The sequence below is a fragment of the Carcharodon carcharias genome, chromosome 18 (assembly GCF_017639515.1).
Source record: "Carcharodon carcharias isolate sCarCar2 chromosome 18, sCarCar2.pri, whole genome shotgun sequence".
In the NCBI taxonomy this organism is placed as follows: domain Eukaryota; kingdom Metazoa; phylum Chordata; class Chondrichthyes; order Lamniformes; family Lamnidae; genus Carcharodon; species Carcharodon carcharias.
In genome coordinates, this window is record NC_054484.1 from 31,635,140 (window position 1) to 31,661,170 (window position 26,031).

The following is a 26,031-nucleotide window of genomic DNA, read 5'->3' on the forward strand; positions in this document are numbered from 1 at the left end:
AATTTTTTTTAAAAAAATCTCTATGTATTTAATTAGTTTTAAATTCTCCAGCTGTCAGTGGGGGATTTGAACTTATATCGTGGGCAGAATTTTCTGCCTGTCGGGCGGGTGGGCCCGACCCAATCTCCGGTGGGCGGGGAGCCGATCCCTGCCGGAGAAGCGGGCTCCGCCGCCATTTTAAGTGGGCGGGCCAATTAAGGCCGCCCAGCGTGATGTCTGGCGGTAAGCGCTATGCACTTACTGTGCGGACAGGGGGGGGATTCCCTAAAAGCGAGAGGGCGCGCTTTCACGCATGCGCACGATAGAGCACACATCTCCCTGAGGCTAAGTGCTGCCTCAGGGAGATCACTGACAGCTGTATAAACTTTAAAAATAGAAAAATAATGAAATCCAAAATGACAATGTCACACGAGACGGGACATGTTAATAAATTTCACTGAAACTTTAATAAACTTTTTGAAACCCTACATGAAACCTCATCCCGCCGGCGGGTGAGGTTTCATGCTTTTTCAGGGGCTCCTGGCCGACCTGCCAACCTTAAGGTTGGACTGGCAGGGCCTTTTATTGTTTTAATTATCCTGTCAATGGTCTCAGTTGGCCATTGACACGTTGGTGGGCAGACAGCTGATCTCGCAGCCTTCCTGAAAATTGAAATGGTTCCCCCTGACATCACCCCGCGTCATTTTGCCCTGGTAAGCGGGCCCCGCCCCCTGCTCGCTGACGGCAAAATCCAGCCCCATGAGTTATGGCCCTTAAATTACTAGTCTAGTAACATATTTGCTATGCTACAAATCGAAACGTATTCTTAATTGGTCAAGATAGTTCCTACAAAGCCCATCATCTTTATCCAATCACGCCTTTATAATTATCTTATTTTGATCCCACACTACAGGGTTTACAAGCAATGTTTGCTTAAAAGATGGTTTAATCCAGTGTAGGAGGAAACCCATCATAATGTCTTAAATGGAGTTAAACTGTGCTTCATCAGCTACAATACCACTTAGTCATACCACTTAGTCAAATGAGTACTTGGGTACTGATGATACCTTCCATTGTGTTGTGTTGCACTACCACCTGCTAAATAGGATGGATTCAAAACAGATCTAGCAACTCAAAACTGGGCATTCATGTGGTTCTGTGGGCCATCAGCAGCAGCAGAATTGTACTCACCCACACTCTGTAACCTCATAAGCTGGCATACCACTCACTCTACACTCCCATCAAGCCAAGGGATCAACCTTGTTCAGTGAAGAGTGCAGAAGTGCATGCCAGGAGCAGCACCATGTATACCTAAAAATGAAGTGTCAATGTGGTGAAGCTACATCACACAAAACTACTTGCATCTCAAATGTTAGCAGCATTCGATGGACAGAGCAAAGCGATCCCACAACCAATGGCTCAGATGAAAGCCTGCCAGACCCAGTCATGAATGGTGCTGAACAATTAAACAACTAACCAGAGGAGGAGGCACCACAAATATCTCCATCCTCAATGATGGAAGAGCCCAGCTCATAGATCATGAGGCAAAAAAACCCAGAAAATTTCTCAGGGCGGGGGAAGATAGACTTCAATAAATGTTACTTACTGAAAGGAAAAGAGATGCCTTTAGTGTGCTTGCACCAAGCATTCACCTATAGCAGATTATTTGGTCAACCGTTGGCTTGCTAGTAAATTGGCTGCTGCACTTTTTTGCATAAAAGCAGTGACTGCAATTCAAAAATCCCCCAATTAGTTGTAAATTACTTTGGGACATCTTGAGGTTGTGATAAGGCACCACAAAGATACACGTTCTTTCTTTTAAAGTAGCATTTTCATTGACAGCGTTCAAACAGCTGTAACTCTTAAATTTTACTCTTCCCCCATCTATCCCTCTTGCTTTTCTGCATCGTTCTTAAAAGTTTTCAGCACTTGGTTTTCATGCGGCAGTTCAGCAGAACAAAGCAGTTGCTGTTTGATAGCAGTCCTGTTCTCCTGCCTTTTTTGTTGATGGCTAGAGTCATTTAATCTGAAACAGCATCTGCAGAGAAGAAGTGTGCTGAAACAGGAGCAGTGAAAATTAAATGGCAAGCAGTTAACGTAAACATGATTAAGTGGCTGACTGTCATTTTTCAGTCTCGCTTGGTCTCTGTAGAAAATCTTCCTGCTGCCACTGCAATATCTATACATTCCAATATAGCACTGAAATAACATACTATTTAACAAAACCTGCCTGCATAATGTCTTCATTCATTTTTGCTGCGAGAAGCCCATTCCCTTGGGATGGACGCACTCAGACACATTTAAAATATGACTTGCATTTGTGTAATGCCTTTCACGACATCCCAAAATGCTTTACAGGCAATAAATGCTGTCACTGTTTCAGAGTAGGAAATGCAGCAGCCAATTTATGCACAGCAGTTGCCGTGATAATGACCGGATAATCTATTTTTAAGAGATGCGGGAGAATTCCCTGCTCTTCTGCAAAATAGCACCATAGGGTCTTTTGCGTCCTTTGAGAGGATGACAGGGTTTCAGTTTAAGATCTCCCAAGAATGCAGCAATGTAGTACTCACTTGGTACTGCTCAGAAAGTGCCGGACTAAATGTTGTGCTCAAGCCTTGTCAAGAAATTATCACTTTATTCCTAATATTATTGTGGGATATTTTAAAGCAGGCTTGTGTGTGTGTGTGTGGCTAATTTAATAAACTGGAGGTGATTAGACTGCAAAGTTCAAATTATCAAAGAAGAGAAGTAAAACTGGTGTTTGAAATGGAGATGAGTAAAGCTAGGGTGAAGTCTCAGCAGAGACAGGGTGAATGAAATTTGGATTTTTAGATAAATGGAGAAGAGTTTGATTTTCAAAGGGACAAGCAAAAGGTTTACAACTAACAAGATAAATAAGGCAAGGTTATTATGCTAATGTTTCCCAAAAGTGCTGGTCATAATAAGAACATGAAAGATTTTTATATTCTGTGGAAAGTAAATTCTAAACACAAGTAGAAACAATGGGCTTTACAGATCAAAAAGGGAGAAATATATTTAAAGGAGGCTGAAAGGCTGTGTGAGGCATGGCTGTGTGAGATCTGGAAAGGTGACTATATGAAATAGACATGGAGAAAAAGCCCTTAGCCACCATACAGAAGTTTGCTGTTCCAAAAACCAGAGTTGTGTTAAAAGCCTTTAGAAATCTATTATCCAGTGGGTGCCCTTAGTGAAGCTGCTGGATGACTTTCTAAATTTGGAAGTTATTTGTACTGTTGCCTTAAAGGGGCTGGGTAGTTGAGAGTTTGGTTAAGTAGAAATTTTAGGAACTGTTATAACTGTGTGACTCCAATTTTGTGCATATTTAAGTTTTTCTTATTCTTCTTTTGTTATTAAATGTTTTAATCGAATCTTTAAAATCTCTAAAGGTGGTAGTGGACTCGTTATTCCTGACTTTAGTGCACAAGCCTTCTCATAATAAATACAAATTGCAAAATCGTTGTGATAGCATGGCCAAGTTTCCCTTGTGGATTTGGTCAGCCTGGCAAACGCCACCTGCCATATCATACAACCTTCAGAATGGAGCTTGAATGCAGAATCTTCTTATTGAGAGGTGAGAGTATTACCAACTATAGTGTTCAGTTGCTCAGGGTTTGATTTTCTGAGTCTGTTTATAATTGATGCTCACTGTGTTTGATTGGTTAACCCTGGTTGCGGACTCAGAGAAAAGTAAATAAATTGTAGAAGCTAGAGCTAGATGCATGGAGTAGATATTTTAAAGCACTGTGAATAAAACCTGTTGCACACACACAAACTAATGTCATCTCTGCATAACTCTAAGATATAAAATATACTACACCAAGTGAACTATTTCTTACCCATAACATTCTGTATTAATTGTCGAAGCAAGAAGGCAACTCTTCATTGGTACTCAGACGGCTGGCTGCCTGAAATTTTGTGAATCATTTGAATTCAATTCAGAAGGGTTTTTAGTTCAGTGTAATGGACCAGACTTCAATTCACTATTTACCCTCCACATATCCTGTTTGGTTTATCTATTGACTGTAGTACAGGGAGCAACAGTTCCGTTTCATTTACTTTTGTTTCTCAGCTAAAGCTGAATTTGCCCTTCTGTAATTATAATGCTGTAATTTAATGCCCATCACAGTGCACTGAATTTTCCTTCTCTGATGAGTTTAGATATTTACTGAATGTAAAAGTATGTTGTTTTATAGAAATAATATTTTTTTTTCTCTACATATCAGCATAATATTTTTCAATTTCTGGTCATTTTGGACTCCCCAAAATGTAACTCTGAAGTTTGATTGTGCCACCGTGCACTGTATTATTCAAGCAATATGTGTCACTGGGAGCTTTGTGTGTGGGCATAGGTCACAGTATCAACTAAGTGAAACATGGCTCAGCACCATTAGAGATTTGGATACAATACCAATAAACTACAATCACAAGTAACTCAAAGGCAAGACTGTGATATAATTTTGCACAAACGTGTTTGGTGGTTCTTACCCGCGTTTGTCTCTGCTGTCTGAACAAGACAGTGCTAAATGTTGCCACCCATTCCTGATCTGTGTCTTTTAGTGTTTTCTTGGTGCTGTTGTGGGCTCAATTCCCACAGCAGAGAACTGAGGACAACATTTACGCTGAAACTCCCAGTGCAGCACTGAGGAAGTAGTATGTTGTCAGAAGTGTCATTTTTTTGGATGAGATATTAAATTTAATTATTTTTTTTCTGATGAAGAGTCATGCGGCTTCGAAATGTTAACTGTATTCCTCTCTGCAGATGCTGTCAGACCTGCTGAGTTTTTCCAGCAATTTTGTTTTTGTTTCAGATTTTCAGCATCTGCAATATTTTGCTTTTAAATTTTTTATTATTTGTTTATTACTATCAGTTTGCTTTAGGTGTGTATTGTGTTGTAGCTTCTCACTAAAATTGCACTGATTTACCAATGCCAACAAGGTAATAAAAAAGACTATAGATATGCAGCATAGATGGAGATTTGCTGCCAATTATGCCTGTGTTGGCTCTTGGCTGGAGTAATCCAAAACCAATCATTCCCTCTTGCCATAGCCCCGTTCTCTGCTATAAATATTTGTCTACTATTCGCTGAAAGGTTCCACCTCAACCACTTCAACTATTATCTGTGGCAAGGATTCCATGCTCTAACAGCTCTCCTAGTGAAGACACTTCTTCTACCCTGTCCTCACTCTCATACAACAACTTTAAAGACCTTTGCATTACAAAGAACAAATACAATTTGACCAGTGCCTGGCATTCTACAAGTTGGGGCAACCCCTTACTACCTTCCTCAATTGATCATTATTAACACATGCATCAGGTAGGCTATCTTGCTGTAAACAGTATAACAGCTATTAGTGTATATTTGTGAATATCAGGTGAAACAATCTGGAGGGGGGGTCACAGTACGGTAGCCAGGAGCTAGATACCTGCCTGGTTACTCATTTCCTACTTCTGGGGCAGTGGAGCCTTTTATAGGCCCCAAGCACTACCTTAGCAGAACTGAGCTAATTCAACACATGGCAGGATTTGAGAATGGCAACTTTTCCCACTCCTCCACCTGAAGACTTGGCAGGGAACGTATCCCTGCCAATATTGGCTGCCCTGCAGCCATGTAACACTCAATGGGGCATTAATTGCCTAGTGGGGTGGGGGGGGGGGTACTTTCACCCCTGTCTGGGGAGGAGGTTCTACCTTTGGGAGCTGCAAGCCAATTGAATGGGCAGCAGCTCTGTAGTCCCAACTGCAGGGTCCAGCAGTGGCCACTACTGGGACCGCAGCCAGTCACCAAAGAAGAGGAGCTAATTTTTAAGAATTCATTCATGGGATGCGGATGTCACTGGCTAGGCCAGGATTTAATGCCCATCCCTAATTGCCCTTGAGAAGGTGGTGGTGAGCTACCTTCTTGAACCACTGCAGTCCATGTAGTGTAGGTACACCCACAGTGCTGTTAGGGAGGGGGTTCCAGCCTTTTGACCCAGTGACACTGAAGGAACAGCGATATATTTACAAGTCAGGATGGTGAGCGACTTGGAAGGGAACTTCCAGGTGGTGGTGTTCCCGTCTATCTGCTGCCCTTGCCCTTCTAGATGGTAGTTGTCATGGGTTACAAAGGTGCTGCCTAAGGAGCCTTGGTGAATTCCTGCAGTGCATCTTGTAGATGGTACACACGCTGCTACTGTGCTCCGGTGTGGAATCGCTTAGCTCTGTCTATCGGTTGCTGCTGTTTGACACACGTTGTAGCTTTACCAGGTTGACAGGTCATTTTTAGCTGTGCCTGGTGCTGCTCCTGGCATGCCCTCCTGCACTCTTCATTGAACCAGGGTTAATCCCCTGGCTAGATGGTAATGGTAGAGTGGGGGCTATGCTGGGCTATGAGGTGACAGATTGTGTTTGAGTACAATTCTTCTGCTGCTGATGGCCCACAGCGCCTCGTGGTTGCCCAGTCTTGAATTGCCAGGTCTGTTCGTTCCCTCACCACCTGCTGCAGACCCAAATTAGCAGCTATGTCCTTCAGGACTCGGCCAGCTCTGTTTGTAGTGGTGACATTGAAGTCCCCCAGAGTATATTCTGTGCCCTTGCCACCTTCAGTGCCTCCTCAAGCGATGTTCAACATGGAGGAACACTGATTCATCAGCTGAGAGAGGGCGGTAGGTGGTAATCAGCAGGTTTCCTTGCCCATGTTTGACCTGGCGCCATGGAATTTCATGGGGTCTGGAGTCGATGTTGAGGACTCCCAGGGTAACTCCTGCCCAACTGTATACCACTGTGCCCCCACCTCTGTTGGTGGGACAGGACATACCCAGGGATGGTGATGGTGGTATGAGGGACATTGTCTGTAAGGTATGATTCCATGAGTATGACTAGGTCAGGCTGTTGCTTGGCGAGTCTGTGAGACAGCTCTCCCAATTTTGGGACAAGCCCCAGACGTTAGAGAAGAGGACTTTGCAGGGTCGACAGGGCTAAATTTGCCATAGTCATTTCCGGTGCCTAGGTCGATGCCAGGTGGTTCATCCGGTTTCATTCCTTATTGCCTTGATTTTAGCAGTTTGATACAACTAAGTGGCTTGCTAGGCCATTTAACAATCAACCACATTGCTGTAGGTCTGGAGTCTGATGTAGGCCAGACCAGGTAAGGATGGCAGATTTCCTTTCCTAAAGGGCATTAGTGAACCAGATGGGTTTTTTATGACAATGAGCAATGGTTTCATGGTCATCATTAAACTTTTAATTCCAGATATTTTTATTGAATTCAAAGTGGAATTCAAACCCAGGTCTGTAGAGCATTATCTTCGTCACTAAATTACTAGCCCAGTGACAATACCATTACACCATCGCCTCCCTCCAGACTGAAGGTGAGTCCGGGGTATCGTCCGGCCTGGCTGGCAAGCCCCAGTGAGTGGAGTGATGGGGTTGGAGCCTGGGTTTGAGAGGCTAGGGCAGGAGGGTTGAAGGAAAGTATGACCTTGGGGGGTACCCCCAGTGGGCACAGGGGACTTCTAAAGAGATATCCCTCGCCTTGTCTGATGCCAGCCTGTGCAGTTAAGGCTACTGGGTTACCTATTTAGCATGGGCCTCCCCCTGCTGTAGGTAAAATAGTGATGGGGTGGGATGAGGCCCTTAAGTAGCTGACACCTCCACTGACCTTAGAAAATGGTCAGGGTGGATGGGTAGGTGGTGGACAGGCCAGGAGCTTCAGTTAATGAGTCCCCTTGTTCAAACCCGCTATTGGGGGGCCATAAAATTGCACTATCATGTATAATCCAGGAAGATGACCTACCCACCCCTGTAAAAAAAACATTCCTAAAGTTAGGTTTTAATTGATTAATCTTCTCATTGACTATTCATCGACCATTTCTAGCCGAGAGGAAGTGAAAGTTCTTCACTCAAAGGGCTGTGAACCTTTGGGATTCTCTACAACAGAGGACTGTGAATATTCAGGCATTGAGTATATTGAGTAGAAGGCGGATGTTGATCGATTTTTTGGGTGCAAAGGGAATTACTGCATATGGAGCTATTGCAGGGAGGTGGTGTTGAGGTAGGAGATCAGCCATGACCTTGTTGAAATATGAAGCAGGCCTGAAGGACCAAATGGCCTACTCCAGCTCCTATTCTTAAATTCTTATATTCCTGTGACCCACAACAAATAACCACACTTCCAAAACAAATAGCAATGAGTTGCATATATTATTCTTTGCAACATGATATTTTCTTTTTATCTAGTACCTTTGTATCTTCAAGACATGCAGAAGTGCTTCACAAACCACTGAAATAATTTTTTGAATGTCACTGCTGTTATCTGTTATAAGAAAGGACAGTAGCTAATTTGCAAACAGTAAGGTTGCACAAGCCTACGGCCATGCTAGTCTGAAAATGCCTGATCTTGCAAGCTAAGCAGACTCAGGCCTGGTTAGTATTTGGATAGGAGACCGCCTGGGAATACCAGGTGCAGTAGGCCTTTTTTCTTTTCTCAGCTGGAATCCAAGGTGGGTTGTGTCAGGACGAAGACGGTCAAGTAAGCCGCCCGAGTGATCATTGAGAAACACTACACCCGCCTGGGCAATGACTTCCACATCAACAAAGGGGTCTGCGAGGAGATTGCCATCATCCCCAGCAAGAAACTTCACAACAAAATTGCAGGATATGTGACACACTTAATGAAGCATATTCAGCGTGGGCCTGTCAGAGGCATCTCTGTCAAACTGCAGGAAGAAGAGAGGGAGAGGAGGGATATGTCTGGAACTATGACCCAGAGGTTTCAGCTCTGGATCAAGAGATGATTGAGGTGGACCCAGATACCGAGGAGATGCTGAAGCTGCTGGACTTTGGCACCTTGTCCAATCTGCAGGTCACACAGCCTTCAGTAGGAATGGCTTTCAGGACTCCAAGGATCTAAAATTATTTGTACCACAAATGCTGTACAATTAAAAAAAAATATGGCAAATGACCTGTTAATCTCTTTTGCTGGTGTTGGCAGCTGTGCCTCATTGATTGGTCAACATGTGCCATTCAAATTAAGTGTTGATCAAAATGAGCTAAATATGGTTCATTCCCAATAGGGACAAATTAACTGCATTTCAATCTATTCATATTTGGAAATGTTAGGAGCTACCTCTATCTCTGCAACATTAGCCACCCCTCCTCGTTTCAGCCCATCTACTTTGAAACACTCAGCCATGCCTTTGTCACCTCCTGTTTCAACTATTTCAATTTGCTGTGATATCTTCCGATCCTACACTATCCTTAAACTTCAACTTGCCCAAAGATTTGCTGTATCTTAACCTGCACCCAGCTATCATTGTCTGACCTCTGTTAACCCGCAATTTAAAATTTTCATTCTTGTGTTCAAATTCCCTCATGGCCCCACAATTCCCTATCTCTTTAACCTCTGCCAACCGTACATTCCTCCAAGAACTGTGCATTCCTTTATCTCTGGGCTCTTCTAAATCATCCACTTCCTTGGCCCCATCATTGGCACCCATCGCTTTCACTATATTAGCCCTCCATTGGAAAGTCCTCCCTCAGTCTCACCATCACATTCTTCTCCTCTAAGATGCTCCTTAAAACCTACCTCTTTGACCAACCCTTCTAATGTCACCTTTTCATGGATGTCAATTTCTGTCTGATACCCCCTCTTTGAAGTGATTTGGAGTTTTTTTATACTTATGTTAAAAAATCATAATATAAATGAAAGATGTTGGAATCAGCTATTTGGTGTCATGTCCTGTAAAATCATGTCATATTCATAACTTTAAACATGGATTGTATTCAGTCTAGAATTTCCTGGGCCTGCTTGTTCTTTAAAGTAAAAGGACACTGAAAGATTGCTAAGATAATGGATAAGGGCCAGGTGACTTGCAATTTCTGCATAAACTCAGAAGTATATCAAGTCTCAGCAAAGTTCCTGATTGAATTACTTTGGGTGGAGTGCCTCCTTTGAATGGGTATAACAAGGCGAAACCATAGACAGAATCGTTCCAGATTTGCACTAAATGCAGTGGCTGGCGGGTAAACCCAACACAATTGCAGGTTTTCACACCTTATCACCCCAAACCCACTGCATTAGTTATGCATTCCCGGGAAACATGCATTCATTCACTCGCCATGCCGTCACCTCACGCCGGCTGCTATATTTAAAGTCCGGCCATGTGCACGCATCTCAGTGCTTCCACCCTATGACTACTGCAGGGAAGAAGTCTACGAAAGGCAAACAAATTGCAGCCCCCAGGTTTAGTGACGCATCACTGGAATGTCTTTTGAACACTGTGGAGGCCTGCCGTGATGTCTTCTACCCCCGCTCTGTCTGCAGGATAGGCAGCAGCATGACCAACCAGGCTTGGGAGGTGGTGGCAGTGGTGATCAGTACCAATGCTGCACAGAAGAGGTTGGCCATCCAATGCAGATAGATGATGAATGATCTCATCCGTGCAGCCAGGGTATGGTAACAATCTCATCACTCTAAACTCACACACTCAAGTCCAGCACACATTCATTGGCATCTCCCTCACTGCCAGCTCAAGGGACATCACCCATTCAACATGTGCCATCACACACACCCTAGGTTACCCCAATTCCCCAGTACAGCCCTCATCCTGCAGCCTCTTCCCTTGCCTGAGGCCACTTCTCCCCCTTCGCCAAACAAGCCCTAGACCTACATTCATTGAAAAGCCACCCACATATGGCTGAGCTGGTAGGTAGGGACCTGCTGTGAGCCCCCCTAAAAGTGATGTGGTGCTGTCTGTGGAGCCTGGCACCGATGACTGCGAGTGCTGACCGAAGCAAGGTAGGCAAACAAACCTTGAAGTCTCAAATGAAGTGCTGCTCACCAGGTGCACATCTCTTATGTGCTGCTGTGAAACATGTTGGCATGTCTTCCTACCGACATTGGTGGATGATCCAGTGGTGTGGGGGAAATTGATCCGGTGGGCAGACCTAACAATAATATGCTGATATATTATGGACGATTACAAACTAGTTTCACACCATCATGAAACCGATCATGCCATGTTGTCCACTGTCGCCACCGAACATGCCCGATGCTGGCGGGCACAGAAAATCCCAGCCCATTTGTGGAATTTACACCTCTTATTGTTTGTGGACTTAACCAAAATTCAACATCTATACACTCCGAGGGTGGAATCGTCTCAGGTTTGCGCTAAGTGTGATAGTGGGTGGGAAAAAAAAACATTTTACCCACTGACCACAATGACTGCTTTTTGTGTGGTATCGCTCAAATCCTACCTCATTAGTCATGCATTCCTGGGAAACAAACTGTTTCAATTGCGGATGGACTCTTATTTGCCTGCCATGCTGCCCTCATGCCAAGTGCCATATTTAAAGTGCAGATGCACACACACCTCTCAGTGCTTCCAGCCCAGGATTGCTGCACAGAAGCCATGGACCCAAAAGGCAAGAAGACTGCAACCCCTGATTCAGTGCCGCATCCCTGGAACACATTTTAAATGCCATGGAGGCCTGCTGTGTGTCCTTTACCCCCGCTGTGGTCACAGAAGCTCCAGCAATCTCACCACTCTGGCATCTCACCACTCTGGCTTGGTAGTCGATGGCAGTGGTGATCAGTGCCAATGTTGCACAGAAGTGGTTGGCCATCCAATGCAAAAAAGGATGAATGATCTCATCTGTGCTGCCAGGTTAAGGCAACTATCTCATCACTCTAAACTCACATACTCAAGCCCAAAACACATTCACTGGCATCTCACTCACTGCCAGATCAAGGGACATCACCACTCACTCTCTCACACACGCTCTCATATCTCTATCTGGCCTCATCTCCTCTGGAGACTGCCTCCTCAGCCCTCATCATCTTGCAGTCACTTGCACAGATCAACTGGTGCCCCACACACACAGCCTGGGATACTCCCCCTTCCCCAGTACAGCCCTCACTCACCCTGCAGCCTCTTCTCTTGCCTGAGGCCAATTCTTCCCCTTCCCCAAGCAAGCCCTAGCTCTGCAGCCATTGAAAAGCCACCCCCACCTTACAGCTGGTCTGGTAGCTAGAGACTTGCCCGTGAGCCCCCCTAAAAGTGATGTGATGCTGTGTGCTGACACAATTGCTGCCCAAAGCAAGGTAGGCAAACAAACCTCGAAGACCTGAGCAAAGTGCAACTCATCAGGTGCATTTTACTTATGTTCAGTTGTGAAACAGGTCAGCATGATTAGTCAGATAATCCAGTGTGGGGGGATGATTCTAGTGAGCTGTGCTTATAATGATATGTAGATGCATTACAATGAAATGCCCAATGTCTGACAGTGGGAAATGCAGCGTGCCATTGGTGGGCAGAATGGACAATTGCAAACTGGTTTCACAATGTCGTGACACCAATTTTTGGTCTTTTCGTCATATTGTCTGCTCATGTTGTCAAACACACCTGCCAACAAAGGGCATGGTAATTCCACCCCTAGACCTACTGGACAGAATCTTCTGGTCCCACCAACAGTGGGAAGCTTAGTGGATGAGGGAACTTAATGTGGCATGAGGCCAAAAATCAATTTCCCTATGGAGGACGAACATCAGGAATTATGTTCTTGGGATTTTTAAGTGGTAAGGGGTGGCCCATTTAAGACAGAGATGAGGGGGAATTTCTTTTCTTAGAGGGTAGTGAATCTGTGGAATTCTTTACCACAGAGGGTTGTAGAGGTTGGGTTGTTAGGTATATTCAAGGCTGAGATAGACATATTTTTAATTAGTAAGGGAGTAAGGGCTTGTGGGGAAAAGGCAGGAAAGTGGAGTTGAGGATTATCAGTTCAGCCATGATCTCATTGAATGGCTTGATGGGCTGAATGGCCTACTTCTGCTCCTAAGTCTTATGTATGGTCTTATGGGTTACAGGTGCTTGAGCTTCCAAGAGAACACTGTTGGGAAGCCCTTTTGCATGGACTAGCAAGTCATGCTTGCTCAGTAAAAGGCTACCTCACCAGAATTAAGCTCCTCCTTCAAATTAAGTTCCCCGCCAGCGGGGAATCAGAATGTTCACCTTTATGACAGCATATAAGCGGTGTGCACCTGTGAGGGAGACTTCTCTCATGATTAACGATGAGTTGTCGCTGTATTGTCCTCTTCAAAAAGTATCTTTAAGTGTCAGCCTATGCCTGAGAGCCAGTGGTAGCAGTGGCAGTTGTGTGGAGGATGAACAAGGAAAGGAGTAAGGGTTAGCGGGAAAGGGTGGAGCAGTGGCCGGGCAAAGGTACAAGGGATAATGCAGGCTTTCTGGGTCACCATCCATTCTGCACTGCATAACAATGGGTTCAAACTTTAAATTATTCAAAGTGGACAACAGAAATATTGATCATGTCATCATCTGACCAAAGCTAAATTTGAGTAACAAATCTTACATTATAACCTTGTCAGGGCCCAGTAACTTGTTGTTTAAAGGAGACAAAGTTTGAAATCTGAATTAGCCACTAGGATAATAAAGCCATAATATTCCATAGTTTTAAACAAACACAATAAACTTTATTATATGAGTTGGAAAAGTAAAACAATCTACAATATCTATCTTACATTCTAACATTTAGAATTAACATGAGGTGAATATGAATTAACAGGCAAATTGTGACTGCACATTAAATGGTAGCTGTGACCAAGACAGGTCCCATGGATTTCTCATCAGCCCATCCAGATGTCAGTGACCACTGTGAGTCACAATATCTCATTAAAATTCTGGATCCCTCATGCGAGATTTCAACTCTTCACTTTTGAAGATCTAGCCTCTGAGTTCCCTCAAACGCCACTCTAACTTGGATTGCCTCATCACTACTCACATCCAAATGGTTCAATCTCTTCTCCTGAAACTGCATTCCATAGGATTCACAAAACTGCACTCACACCTCTAATCACCTGCACAATTCCAGTTCTTTTCCAGACAGCTATTCTGCAGACAGGAGAGAGACAGTTACACTGCACTGATTTCCTCTTACCACCTGTGTGTAAGCAGAAGGAGTTTTGACTTAGCTTTTAAAGAATGAATGGTAGTGTGTTTTCTAAACCACCCAGTTTCTATGATCCAATTTTGTTAATAATCCACAACAAACTCAAGTTAGGATTAACCCATAAAGTTAATTTATTTTCCACATTCAAAACCCATGAAAGAAGTGTTCGACATGTCCTACTCCGCACATTCACACAGTAAAGAAGGATAGAAAAAAAGGAGATTTACAGTATAAAGGCCACTGAAAAATCAATATTAGTTCATCTAAGTTCCAGAGTCCAAAGTCTGAGACCAGAGGGCATTTCCTTTGTGGGGGGGGGGCTCAGCTCTGATGAGTTTCTGGTTGGTTAAACAATACAAAAATCCTTGAAGTGAACTATGCTGCTGCACATTGGGCTTTTCTGTGTTTAGATCACTTGTCAGGCATTAATCAGAGGCTTTTAAAGTCAAGCAGGCTTCGTAGAGTTGAGAGGTGGTAACCGACTGCTTACCCAGTCTGGTTGCTGGAGTTCTGTCCAGTTGATGTTAAAACATCTGAATGTGAGGCATAAAAGCTGCAATGTTAAAATATCCAAAAGGCCAGCGGCATGGGGCATGGCCTACTAATGGTTAATTGCAGCTTAACAATTTGTTTCTGTGCTCCAGGTCAGGATTCCATTGTTCCTCCTTAGGAGAGAGGCAAATTGGTTATTAGTATCTCTTCCAGTTTAACAAGTTTTGATCTTTCTCTTTTGTGATAATTCAGGGTGGGGGAGTCAGTTTGTCTGCTTTTCCTCTGCTTTTATTGATTACAAGGGGGTTTGTACAATGAAGTGTGCAATTCCAGATGCTGAAAAAATTCTTATTTTGTTCTTGAAACAGCTGGGGATAGCTCCTAGACAAGAGGGCCAACCCTGTGATCAGGTGATTGTAGCAGCCATTCTAATTTTCTCTGTTCAGCAGGAAAAGTCAAGTTTAAAGAGAAATCAATAAGGGTAAGGTTTTGAATATGCAGCATTGGGTTTCTTTTCATGTCATAGGAATCCAACAGCTAGCTTCACTCAGCTGACATTGTCCCTGTGTTTCTCTGAACTTCAGTGTCCTTGCTGCACTGAGCTATAATTGGCTCCCAGGGCTTCTCTGAACCCTACCTGCCTGGGGCCTGCTAAGAGCTCCCACAGCTCCCCTATGAGCTGGAAAGATCCCAAATGCAACAAACCCCTCTGCCAGCAAACACAATAGATTGAAACCATAGAACATTCTTAAGCCCCATTACATCCATGAAGGCATAGCCTTTCAGGATTCACCAAATGCTTTTAATCTAATTTAGCACTAAATCCCAAAATGAAGCATCACTCTGGACTGCACTTCTTTGCAAGCAGTGTAGATATCATGGCTAGAGTTCTCCAGCTAAGTAAGCCCAACTGCTGTTTAATGGCTCCCTCTCTTCTACTCTGACTCTATTAAACAAACAGGAGTGACCTGTTGAACTGTCATTTCTTGAGATGTTTTGGCTTTCACACCCTCACATCAACAATCTTCCCAGAACTAAACACTTTCTCTAAGGAATTAACACGAGCCATGAATGAGATATTCATCACAACACCAAGAACTGGGGAGAAACCAGTCAGTCTGCAAATCACACTGCGAGAAACAGCAGCAGCAAAGGCAGTAATATCTATGCCTTAAAACTGGAGACTACAACATTGTAAGGTCTCGCAGCCAATTGCTTTTCAACACATGGTTGATGTTGTGTACATGGACTTCCAAAAGGCATTCGATAAAGTGTGGCACAATGGAGCTGTGAGCAAACTTAGAGCTCATGGAATAAAAGGGGCAGTAGCAACATGAATACAAAATTGCCTGAGTGACAGGAAACAGAAAGTAGTAATGAATAGTTGTTTTTCATACTGGAGGAAGGTTTGTAGTGGCCTTTCTCAAGGGTTGGTGCTAGGACCCTAGCTCTTCTTGATGTATATTAATAATCTAGACCAGGCTTGTCCAACCTTTTCCCATGGAGGGCCCCACTTCAATTATTCTCAGGCTCAGGGGATCGAGGAGCAAATTTCAAAAAGGTAAAGTTTGGCACAACATTAAACATGAAATTTTTTAAAAAGCTGACATAGAAAAAGAAACAACTTGCTGAGCAAAATAAAAATCACAACAATAAATTGATCATTTTTTTCTTTTTTAAAAAATTAAGACGACCATTTGAGAGTGAAAGGGTGAGAGTGTGTGTGTCCAGCTCACTCCCAGTCTCAGGGTGCTCACTCTCTGAGCGGGTGAGAGTGCCTGTTGGCATGTGGAGTGAGGATGAATGAGAACACTGAGATTGGGAGTGAGTCAGACATGCTCTCCCCTCTCTCCCACTCTTCCCACCCTCTCGCACACACACACACACATACACACACACACACACACACACACACACACACACACACGCGCGCACACACACACACACACACAAACACTCACTCACTCACTCTCTTTCTCTCTCTCTCACACAGTCACCCTCTCTCTCTTAGATACACCCATGCTCACTCGCCCTCTCTCTCTCAGACACACCCACACTCATCCGCCCGCCCTCTCTCAGACACACACACACACTCATCTGCCCTAGCCCTCTCACAGAATCATAGAATCACAGAATCACCATACAGAAGAGGCCCTTTGGCCCATGGAGTCTGCACCGACACATGAGAAACACCTGACCTACCTACCTAATCCCATTTACCAGCACTTGGCCAATAGCCTTGAATGATGTGATGTGCCAAGTGCTTATCCAGGTACTTTTTAAAGGATGTGAGGCAACCCGCCTCCAGTATCCTCCCAGGCAGTGCATTCCAGACCGTCACTTCCCTCTGGGTTAAAAAGTTTTTCCTCACATCCCCACTAAATCTCCTGCTTCTCACCTTGAACTTATGCCCCCTTGTGACTGACCCTTCAACTAAGGGGAACAGCTGCTCCCTCTCCACCCTGTCCATGCCCCTCATAATCTTGTACACCTCGATCAAGTTGCCCCTCAGTCTTGTCTGCTTCAACGAAAACAACCCAAGTCTATCCAACCTCTCTTCATAACTTAAATGTTTCATCCCAGGCAACATCCTGGTGAATCTCCTCTGCATCCCCTCCAGTTCAATCACATCCTTCCTATAATGTGGCGACCAGAACTGCACACAGCAATCCAGCTGTGGCCTCACCAAGGTTCGAACAACTCCAACACGACCTTCCTACTTTTGTAATCTATGCCTCGATTGATAAAGGCAAGTGTCCCATATGCCTTTTTCATCACCCCACTAACATGCCCCTCCGCCTTCAGAGATCTATGGACACACATGCCAAGGTCCCTTTGTTCCTCAGAACTTCCTAGTGCCATGCTGTTCATTGAATACTTCCTTGTCAAATTACTCCTTCCAAAGTGTATCACCTCACACTTTTCAGGGTTAAATTCCATCTGCTACTTATCTGCCCACTTCACCATCCCGTCTATAACTTCCTGTAGCCCAAGACACTCAACCTCACAGTTAACCACTCGGCCAATCTTTGTATCATCCGCAAACTTACTAATCCTACCCCCCACATAGTCATCTATGTTGTTTATATAAACGACAAATAATAGGGGACCGAGCACAGATCCCTGTGGTAAGCCACTGGACACTGGCTTCCAGTCACTAAAGCATCCTTCTGTCATCACCCTCTGTCTCCTACAACTAAGCCACCTTATCAAATTACCCTGTATCCCATGTACCTTTGCCTTCTTTATAAGTCTCCCATGTAGGACCTTGTCAAAGGCTTTGCTGAAATCCATATAAATTACATCAACTGCACTAACCTCATCTACACACCTGGTCACCTCCTCAAAAAATTCAATCAAAGTTGTTAGGCATGACCTCCCTCTGACAAAGCCATGCTGACTATCCCTGGTCAAACCTTGCCTCTCCAAGTGGAGATAGATACTCTCCTTCAGAACTTTCTCCAATAGTTTCCCTACCGCTGACACACACGCATACCCGCCCTCTCTCTCTCAGTCATATACATGCTCAATCTCTCTCTCTCACTCACATACCCTCATCCACTGACCCGCTCACCCATTGACCTATCCACCCACCCTCTGACCCACCCACCCTCACCCACCCACCCTCACTCACTTGCCCACTGATCACCCACCTACCCTCACACTCACTTACTTACCCTCACTCACCAAAGCGGCTGCTGAGGTGGGCGGAGGTGTGATGAGAGTGGAAGACAGGTCTGGTGCGAAGCCTGAGGCCAACCTGAGCCCGCTAAGTCGAGCACTGAGAGCGGTTGAACACAGGGAGGAACCGAGGGAACATGGGGAGGAACCATGGGAATGCTGGGAGACCCAGGGAACACGGCCAGAGGTGAGCCAAAGCACTGTAAGCTAAGGGGGAAAGTGTGGTGAGCAGAGACCAAGCAAGTGCTCCAGAGTTGCCAATGTTTGCCATTCCTCCAAGCACAGCCTGTTTCTCTTCCATGTTTGCTGCTGATAGGCTCACCATTGAACCCATCAGCAGCAAATGCATGAGAGAAACGGGCTGTGATGAAGGAGCAGTTCCCTGCAGAAATCTTCAAACTCACTGACCTGTCCTACCGGCATTTTCACGAATGCTCTGGGGGCCACATTGAAAGGCTCCTGCAGCCTGTGAGCCATGGGTTGAACAAGCCTGATCAAGAGCATTGCATAAAGGGCACAATTTCAAAATTTGTGTGTGACACAAAATGTGGAAGTATTGTGAACTTGAGGAGAATAGTGCTAAACTTCAAAAAGATATAGACGGATTGGTGGAATGGGCGGATAAGTGTCAGATGAAATTTATTTCAGAGAAGCGTTAAATGATTCATTTTGGTAGGAGGGTTAGGGAGAGACAATATAAAATAAAGCATACAATTCTAAAGGGGATGCAGGAGCAGAGGAACCTGCTGTATATGTGCACAAACCATTGAAGATGGTAGGGCAGGTTGAGAGAGCAGTTAAAAACCATACAGACTTTATAACTGAGGACATAGAAAACAAAAGCAAGTAAGTTATGATAAACCCGTATAATACATTGGCTTGACCTCAACTGGAGCACTGTGTCCAGCTTTGGGTACCATACTTTAGGAAGGATGTGAATGCATTAGAGATATTGCAGAAAAGATTCACAAAAATGGTTCCGGGGATGAGGGCCTTCAGTTACATAGATAGATTGGAGAAGCTGGGACTGTTCTCCTTGGAGATGAGAAGATTTGATACTAGTATTCAAACTTAAGAGGGGCCTGGACTGAGTGGCTAGGGAGAAACTGTTCCTGCTGGTGAAAGGATCGAGAACCAGAGGGCACAGAACGGTTAGGATCTGGAATTCACTGCCCAAGAATGTGGTGGAGGAGGCAGATTCAATTAAGGCTTTCAATAGAGAATTGGATCGTTATCTGAAGAGGAAGAATTTGCAGGGACTTGTGGAAAAGGTGGGAAAGTGGCACTAGGTGATTTGCTGTTGGAGGGAGCCAGCACAGACACAATGGGCCGAATGGCCTCCTTCCGTGCTGTAACCATATTTTGATTCTGTGATATGGAGTTTTGGATTGATCTCCCATCCACAATATGTCAGCTCCAACAATGTAGCTCTCACAGAGTACTGTAGTGGAGCATCAACCTAGATTATGTGCTATTTCTGGTGTTGCACTTACACCCACAATCTTATGGCGATGACAGTGTTGCTGTGCCAAACTAAAAAGATATAATAACTAAATATTTAAAAAGAAAAATAGTAACAATAACACAAAAAATGAAAGTATAGGTTAAAAATAATTAAAGCAAAATAAAATAGAAGCAGAACAGGGAAGAGATGTTAATAGAAAAGGGAACGTTTTGAATATGGAGATTCTAATATGACAGTAATTATGCAGCACTAGAAATGTTCCTGATATCTCAGCAACATCGACCAGAATTTTGTGCTCCCCCCTGATGGGTTTTTAGGCGGGCTGGAGTGTGAAATTGCAGGGACGGGATTCCCCCTGGGTTCCCGCCTGTCCTGACCTTGCAATGATTTCACAATGGGGCAGGCAAGGACTTGGACAGGAAGCCCACCCTTGCCCCAGTTGAGGCCCTTACGTGGCCAATTAATGGTCACCTAAGGGCCGTTTCCCACCCAGCCTCAATATTAAGACTGGCGGGCAGATTGAAACTCCATGGAGGAAACCTGAAAATAGGGCAGAGTTTTGCCCTTGGTGGGGGTGCTCGGCAGGGACAGGCGGGGTTGGCACGGAAGCCTGCCGCTGCCCGTGATCGGCACCGCACCGTGACTTTAAGTGGGCGTGCCAATAAAGACCCACCCAGCATGGAATGTGAGCGGCGGTTCTGAGCGCTGCCTGTGCAGGTGGGGGGAAGAGGACAAGCAAGCCTAGCATGAATTTCACGCATGCATGCAAAAGAGCTGTCTCAGGGAGATGAAGCACTGTTTAAAAATAAATGAAGAGAATAAAGACGTCATAAAATATGTCCCCTCACGTGGCTCTGTCACATGAGCAGGGACATGTTTTTAATTCAAGTGTGACATTTTTATCCTATTTTTATTTGCTTTAGAAAACCTCATCCCGCCTGTGGATGAGGTTTCCCACCTCACAGCCCCTGAAGCCTTCCCTACCCTCCCCACCCTGGGACCCCTGCCACTTACCTGGGTCTCCAGTTTCTGGGACTTAGTCTCTGGCAACTTTATGCCGTTCCTCTTCCAGCCACTGCAGTGCTGATTGGCCGGCAGCTCTCCAAGGTGGGACTTCCTCCTGCGTGAGGGGCGGAAGACCCGCCTGCTGCCAATCAACGCTCATTTGAGCATAAAATGGCTGTGGGGCATCCGGAGTCGATGGGGATGTGTTCCCCACTGACTCTTCGGATAACATGGAGCCAATCCCCCAACATTCTAAAAATCCAGGCCCTTATTCCATTAATATTAGGGGACTTATCATCGTCGCTGGATCTGTGAATTGAAATTAAAACCAGAATTACCTGGAAAAACTCAGCAGGTCTGGCAGCATCGGCGGAGAAGAACAAAGTTGACGTTTCGAGTCTTCATGACCCTTCAACAGAAATGTTTGATTAAAAGCGGCTGGAGAATGGAGCTCAGGATTCCGTTCCAGCTGGCAGCATTCCAAGGGTTAAAAACAATGTACTTCAAAGCTTTGGGTATCAGAAAACATTTAAAACCTACACTTTTGTTGCATGTAACATCTTTTAAAGTCCTGAAGTATTTATGATCCTATGTTCATCAGTCATGGTCACTTCAGCCTTCCTAAAGCGTACTGAGAAAACCTTGCAGTTTTGCTAAGAAGACCAGTAAATATTGCAATGAATGTGCGCACTGTATTCGCAAGCGCATGATCATCGCTTGTCATTACTTTAAGTATCTCTTCCTAAAGATACACTCGGTACAGGAAAAATGCACACTGCGCCCTATGAAAGTCTGTGGGTGAATGGAGAGATTAATGTGGCCATTAATGACTTGCACCTGTGGTTTCCCCCTGTGCACTTTGATCGAACATCAGATCATTTGTAACACCGCATTCCCCCCTACAGCTCCTTTTAAAAAGCTGGCACAATCTGCATGGTTCTGTCAACAGCAGCAGAGTGGCAATGCAGCAAAGGACTCTCTTTCTGCCTCTCGTTTGATTACCCCATCAATTAGCTGCTTCCTGCATCTGTGCCCTTTCATTGACATGCACATTCTACATCCAACCTTTTTGTTAATAACTGTTGCTCTTACAATAGCCACGATTTTGGGACATTTCCTTTCTTCTCAACGTGCTGAAGGATTAACAGCTGGGTTCTCAGTGCGGGGTTGGGAACCTGATGCCCGGATGAATCCTGGGTCCTGATCCCCACACCCGAGCTGTGTTGCTCCCAAGAAGATGAAGAAGAAGAGGGCACAGTTTTAAAGTGATTTGCAAAAGAAGGCAAATGTGACGTGAGAAAAAGCTTTTTCACGCAACGAACAGTCTGGGTCTGGAATACACTGTCTGGAAGTGTTGACGGAGGCAGGTTCAATCGAGGCATTCAAGAGGGCATTAGATGATTATTTGAATAGAAACAATGTGCAGGGGTATGAGGAAAAGGCAGGACAATGGCACTGAGACATAATGCTCATTTGGAGAGCCAGCGCAGACACGATGGGCCAAATGGCCTCCTTCTGTGCTGTTAAAATTCTGTGATTCTGTGATGATGCAAGTTTTAAATTATTTTTAAATTAGCCAGGTGGCAAGTTCAGTGCCCAATTAGAGGCGCTGAGCACCTCCATGAAATGGGACCTACCTACCCGCAGCCAATGGCACAGCGGGTGGCAGCAACTTTGGGGGCCGTCGCTGCTTTGCCAGTTCGAGCAGGCAGCTCCTGAGAAGGCCATGGAGCTGGAACGAGGCAGACCGAGGCCTTGCATGACAAGTTAAGGACCAGCGCAGGTGTCAGCAATAGTTAGCCCCACAGATTTGTTTCCAAGACAATTAGAGAGAAATTTATTTGTGTCTCAGGACGAAGCCGGCAGCTGACATTCTGCTCGTGCTCGCCAGGAAAAGTAAATGGTAATGACATTCCAACAGGCCCCTTAACAAGCTCACTAAGAGCTTCAGGGGATTCTCAGTGGTCGTGTTCCCCACTCCCTTCCCTCCCTGGCCCTTTCAAAATTCGAAACTCTTCTGAGGATGTCAGGATCCCAAGGAAGGCAAAGGGAATGGTGGCAGTTATTGCAAGGGGAATGGAACATAATAGTAGGGAAGTTTTACTGCAGCTGTACAGGGCATTGGTGAGACCACATCTGGAATATTGTGTACAGTTTTGGTCTGCTTATTTGATAAAAAATTGCGTTAGAAGCAGTTCAAGAAAGGTTCACTTGACTCATCCCTGGGATGAGGGGCTTATCTTACGAAGAAAGGTTGAACAGGGTGGGCCTCCACCCATTGGAGTTTAGAAGAATGAGAGCTGAGTTTATTAAAACATGTAATATCCTGAGGGGATTTGATAGGGTAGCTACCGGGAGGACGTTTCCACTTGTGTGAGAAACTAGAACCAGGGGACACAGTTTAAGAATAAGAGGTCTACCGTTTAAGATGGATATGAGCAGAATTTTTTTCTCTCAAAGGGTCATTAGTATGTGGAATCCTCTTCCCCAGAATGCAGTGGAGGCTGGGTCATTGAATTTATTCAAGGAAGAGTTAGACATATTTTTGATAGACAAGGGAATCAAGGGTTATGGGGGTGGTGGTGGTGTGTGGTTGGGCAGATTTTTTTTTTTTGTTATGCGCTTATGGGGTGTGGACATCACTGGCTAGGCCATTATTTATTGCCCATTCCTAATAGCCCTCGTCCAGAGGGCATTTAAGAGTCAACCACATTGTTGTGGGTCTGAAGCCACATGTAGGCCAGACCAGGTAAGGATGGCAGATTTCCTTCCCTAAAGAACAATAGTGAACCAGATGGGTTGTTATGACAGTTGGCAAAGGCTTCATGGTAATCTTCAGACTTCTAGTTTCAGCTATTTATTGAATTCAAATTCTACCATCTGCCGTAGTAGGATTCAGACCCCAGAGCATTACCCTGGGTCTCAGGAATATCAGTCCAGTGACAATACCACTATGCCACCACCTCCCCTAAAGGCAAAGTGGAGTTGAGACCACAATTAGTTCAGCCATGATCTCATTAAAGAGCAGGGCAGGCTCGAAGGGCTGAATGGCCTACTCCTGCTCTTAAGCTCTATGTTCCTATGTTCCTACGGGACTGTGATTTCACCAGCTTCTGACCCTAACGCCCTTTAAAGACTCAGCCTATATAATTCTAAAGATTGTTTTAAAGATGATGGTCCAGAAATTTCACAGGGATAGTTTGTATATTTTCGGAGAAGGTGTTAAGAGAAATGATTACCTCTGATGGTGAGTTTGTGTAACTCTATTGTACATAATGTAGGGCAGCTAGCTGGACACAGAGCTATGGTGTTAGGAGTGTGCACCAGAAGTATGCAGGGTTGACAGATTGTGACATTAGGCAATGTGTTACGTTGATTTAATTCCAGCTCTGCATTTTTGGCCTCAAAACTCAAGCTAACACCCTCCCTGAAACATACACAGCAGACATGTGTTCAGTAGCAGGAAGAATCTCTCATTGCAATGTGGTTGACTCTTAAATGCCTCTGAACAAGGGCAATTAGGGATAGGCAATAAATGCTGGCCTAGCCAGTTACGCCCACATCCCATGAATGAATAATAAAACCCAGCACTATTTAACAAAATTATCAACTGCTCTCAGGTTGTTTGTTGATTAATCTCAAGTGCCTCTGCCTGAGTTATTGGAAGTGCTGGGTGGTTTGAATAATTGGTTAAAGTTGGTGTAGTTGAGAGCAAGTGGTGCTACATTTTGAGGTGCCTTGGTTGTGACTGCAAAGATCAGGACACTTCCTCCCAGTCATGGATATTATATCTACAATCACCCTTGGGTTGCAGCATGAGAGGGAGATGCAGCAGTGGCAACAAAGAGGAGAACAAAAGCAAAATACTGTGAATGCTGGAAATCTGAAATAAAATCAGAAAATGCTGGAATACTCAGCAGCATCACGTGGAGAGGGGAACAGTGTTTGCATTTCAGGTCAATGACCCTTTTTATCAAAGAAGAGACCAAGCTGCTCACAGAGGAAGAGGGAAGTGAAGGCCCCACAGCAGGAGGCCCTATCCACCTAGGATCTTCCAGACGTATTTCTCTTCCTTCCACCTAAGCCAGGAGCAGCCTGTGTAGCAAAAACAAAAAATGCTGGAAAAATTCAGCAGGTCTGACAGCATCTGTGAAGAGGAAGACAGAGTTAATGCTTCAAGTCCGTAGGACTCTTCTTCAGAGCCATGCTACCATATGAGGTATCACAGAGCAGGCCACTGGGCTGCAGAACCAATACGTCTCTGTCTATAACTCTCTGGATGGGTTTCCAGTACTTGCTGGAGTGTGTGTCTGCTTTATCTTCCACACCCTGGCCATAATGAGGGTGCAGCCTTTGCCACCAGGGATAAGGTGAACGTCAGAGAGGGGAAAGGAGAAGGAAGAGGAGAAGGAAGAGGATGAAGGGAGGAAGCAAACAGCAAATACCTTTTCCAGTTGGGCTGCCTGCCATCACCTCATTCGATTATCGATCCGCTGAACGCAAGCTCTTGTTCAACAATCCCACACCTTCTCTTCCATCTGTTATTGACTATCAGAGCATCTCCTTGGCCACGATGCTGAAATAAAAGCCGCAATGAAACTGTCATTCCATATCAACTTTATCCAATAAAGCCTCCAATATTCCATTCAAACATCAATAATCACCTTTAAACATTCCCTTAGTGTATGTCTTGTGGGTGCCTCTGCCTGGCCGGCTGTTCCTACTACCCTGCCTTTCACTGCAGGAGGCTGCAGATGGCCTTGCAGGATGACCTTGAGCAGTTCTGGCTTTGGAGGCCCAGCTTCAAATTGCACTGCATCTGTGCTGACTGACAGGCAACAGCAAGGGCACTGGCAGCATGGCTGTAGTACCAGAATGAATACTATCATCCTGAGAGGTGACAGCAAGTTCTGACTCTGTGGAGACACTGCCTGGGGCAGCAGCTAATCTGCTGGATCACAGATTGCTGGACTGCAGTGTGAGTCTGCAAACCTTTTGAACACTGGTATCTGAACAATGATGACAGCATTCTGAGCGTGCATGGCCACAAGCTGGGCTTGTTTGGCAATAAACTGAGATCTTATGGCCTCAATCATATCTTCCAGTGCAGCACCAAGATATTGAGGAGTTTCTGCTTGTGCTGCAATAGAAGCTGAGAATCAACCATTAAACAGTGCATCATAACAGATCTACAAGTGTTCTCATGGAGAAATCCACCATGTACTCTTGCCTCTACACAAAGCCCTGTGCCTGTTGGAACCAGACTCCTCCATGCTCCTTGAAAGTGGTAGCAGGCTTACTGGGAGGCCTGCCAATGCACCAAGTATTTCTGTATGCAAGCCCATCTGCGTTTTTTCTATATGCCATCTCTTCATAGTCCTCCTCTGAGTCCTCTGATCCGGAACCCCTGTGTGAGCGTGCCCTCTGAGGACCTGGCACC

General features: G+C 44.9%; 2 pseudogenes; both read left to right on the forward strand.

Moving 5' to 3' along the window:
- Positions 1-8,006: 8,006 nt before the first annotated feature.
- On the forward strand, positions 8,007-8,904 carry LOC121290424 (annotated as a pseudogene).
- On the forward strand, positions 8,348-8,456 carry LOC121290982 (annotated as a pseudogene).
- Positions 8,905-26,031: the final 17,127 nt, after the last annotated feature.